The following is a 3,385-nucleotide window of genomic DNA, read 5'->3' on the forward strand; positions in this document are numbered from 1 at the left end:
TCCTTCAGTTTTCATTGTTACAGATCCAGTCCTGCCTGAGTCCCTGTGCTGAGATTCTCAAAACTCTCCAAACTGATCCTTGCCAAGCAAGAAAGGAGACATTATTTGACTGAAATTAGAAGAGAATGAGGTGTGGTTAAGAAGCGCATACATGTGCAAGCAGCCTGTAAGTTGGCAGAGGGATGAAGAGAGAAAGGAAAGTCTGGACTGGCAAAGTGAAGCCATGGAGTGGAAGGTGTTAGGCTAGGAAAAGGAGCCATCAAATGGGGAGAGAATTAGAGTTGATGAAGCAGGAGGGAGGATCAAGATGATAAGTGTGGGAATGGGAAAAGGATGGAAAAGGGACTTCATTTTTGGTTCCTCCAGGGCAAGGATGAAGGGCAGAGATAGACCTGGGACAAAATGGAGAGGGACCAAACTGCAGGCTGATCCCTTCCTGGAAGGGAGAGAAATAATCTTCAGGAATAGCACTGAGCCTCCACACCTCCCCTGTCATCAACATCTACCTGTGAAGCTCCTTGGCAAAGCACCAAGATTGTCATGAAAGGTGCCACTGAATCTGGCCAAATGCTCAGTGCCTTAAGGCTGAGCTGCAGTCCTGCCCCTGTCTTTGTACACAGATGTTCTCCTTGGCAAACTTGGGCTTCTGTGGATTTCTGAAGGCAGAGTGGGCTGCACCTCTGCATGTCTTCCTGGTAACATGTGCGAGATTTTATGGTATTGCTATGTGTACATCTGCCATGTGCTCCTAGTGCCATAACATTTAGGCATTTTTTCTTTTTCTTTTTTTTTTTTTTGTGTGTAAACTCTTTGTTCATGTGGGAGTAAACAAACAAATGAACAACCCAAAATGTGAAATGACTGGAACAATGAACAAGACCCTGAAGACACCAGGGCCCTATAAAGAACGCAGCCCGACGGAAGCCTCAAGGACTCTGCTTTGCATTCTGCTCTCATCCTGGGTATCCTAAGGAGATAAGCTGTGGAGGATCCTGGGAAGATGCACCCTGTTTGTGAATGAATAGCAGCTCTTTCATTTACAGCCGCTTTGGTTCATTTCCCCACATAAGCACAAAAATAACCACTTTGGATCTTTGGTGAAGGGAGGGAGAGGAAAAAAAAGCTCCCAGAATTAACTCAGGGAAAGAAAGCCAGGTGCCATCTTTGCATTATATCCAAATGAGATGCAGCTGTTTAAATGTAAATATTAAACAAGAGAGAAGAATGCCTTAATTAGCCCTCGAAAGGAGACAGGAAAGCTGTAAGAATGCACCTGACACTAAGCAGTATGAGATAAACTCATTCCAGCTGTCACTGAACCGACTGTTTGAAGGCAGAGCACTGCTATTTTGTGCAAACAACGTAAAATGCTTAGGGAACTGCAATTAGCATCAACATGCATAGTATAAGTGAATGCAGCCTGCTGGTGTTTACTTCGCTTTGAATTGCTAGGGTTTGGAGTAAAAAAAATAAAATTAGCTATGCATTACACACTGGAGATTTTATCCCAGGCTTTTATGCATTTCTGAGAAGAAGACACAGGAGAGTGAAGCTATCAATCTGACTTGAAAAGAAGATATGATACTCAAAGGTCATTCTGAGTTTTTTTCTTCTTACTTGAGCAGTAAAATGTACAGATTGTGTCTATGAGATAAATTTTCATACAGGTTATTCATCACAAAAATAAACTGGAAGTTTCCCATGCAGTTTGCCAACATAACACATCTTGGAAAAAATACGGATCTGATTTAATTTTTCTTTTTTTTTTTAAAAAAAGCATAAAGAACAGAATCAAAGTTCTTTAGTATAATCACAATCTCTAGTTTACTTTATGTCTTTATATATAAAGTAATATATATAAATTAGCAGTGTATAAGTTACTGATTATATGCCAGTATGTACAAGAAATGGAGATGTAGAGAAATATTGCTCTGCTCAATATATTCTTGTTACAGGACATAGACTCCTTTCAGTAACTTTGACTGTAAGTGAAAAATTGTGTTTTCTATACTCATGGGGATTCACCTCAATACTCAAGGTTTTCATATCTAATCTCTTACCAGACTTACTTTATTAAAGTTGATGTCTCATGCAATGGGATGAAGCTGTACATAAAAGACCTTTGGTAATTTTTGCCAAATCTTCTGTGAATAAATATTACTCATGGAAGAGTAAAGCACCAAAGGGGTTAAGTATACAAGTTAAAGATTTACATAGTGATTAAAAAAATCTAAATGTAAAGGCATTTTGAAGGGAGAAAGAAAGCAAACATGTAAATGGCTTTTTTTTCAGTTTAGTTTAAATTACTCATATCACCTGTTTTGGTTAAAAGCAGGTATATACCTGATGTTTTGATCCATTAGGTGAGGCTGAAGTAAAATCTTAGAGTCTTATAGCTGCAGAAGAGGAACTAATAAACCTTCTGAGACAACAACATTGGCAGAATTAACCCATTTTTCTCTTACTTAGGATGACAGGGGATGATGCTAGCAATTGGATGTGACTTTAGGAGGAGTTGATTCAGCAGGCACAGAGCAACACAATCTCCTGCCCTGTCGTTCTAGCTATCTGGTTTATCCTACCTTCTAATGAGACACACTGTTATGCTTCCAGCAAGTGTTACAGTCGTGGCGTGTTTTTTTGTCTTTGAAATTTGACAAGTTCTCTCATATAGACTGAGATAGTGGGCCAGTTAGCTCAGTGGGTTGAGCGCGGTGCTCATAACACCGAGATCGCGGGTTCGATTCCCGTTTGGTCCGCATGTGTTGCCTGATCTAATCGAGAGGTGGCGTCCCTGCCCATGACAGGGAGGTTGAATTAAAATGATCTCTAAGGTCCCTTCCAGCGTGGACCATTCTATGATTCTATGATAACAAGCCTGGAATACAAAAAGTCATAGCAGGTATTCATTACTGGACACATGCATGTGATGGGAACGACAAGGCTGGGAACTCCTGTTGTGGCACTTGCAACTGGGTGCCACCTCTATAGGAAGTGTCCATTTATAAACACAGCAGCAGGTACTATAGCCCCAAATACAGTATGTAGTGACTTCAATACTTCAGTTGCTGCTTGGTTTGCTGGCTTGTCAGACAGACAAGTACTGCAAAACATCTCTTCTGCTGTGGAACAGGGTGGATCACTTAATGGGAATGAGCGGTTACATTTCTGAGACCCAGTTATTTACATATTTGTATGCAATATGGATCCTCAGCCAGCAGACTCTCGATTTTGTGTGTGTTATGTAAAAAAAAATTATATTTACTATTCATAATATTAGCAGATCCCTACAAGAGGGAGCAATTGATAAATGATAGGTAATATCAATAGACATATAAAACTCATATTCTGATAGAAAGAAATTACATGGAGAAAAGAGAGATTT

At 40.0% G+C, this 3,385-nt stretch overlaps 1 non-coding gene across 1 annotated transcript; it reads left to right on the plus strand.

The window, feature by feature from the left end:
- Positions 1-2,685: 2,685 nt before the first annotated feature.
- TRNAM-CAU lies at positions 2,686-2,759 on the plus strand. Its single transcript has one exon. It is a non-coding gene; the product is annotated as a tRNA-Met (tRNA).
- Positions 2,760-3,385: the final 626 nt, after the last annotated feature.

The sequence above is a fragment of the Apaloderma vittatum genome, unplaced genomic scaffold, assembly GCF_000703405.1.
Source record: "Apaloderma vittatum isolate BGI_N311 unplaced genomic scaffold, ASM70340v1 scaffold9368, whole genome shotgun sequence".
Classification (NCBI taxonomy): Eukaryota; Metazoa; Chordata; class Aves; order Trogoniformes; family Trogonidae; genus Apaloderma; species Apaloderma vittatum.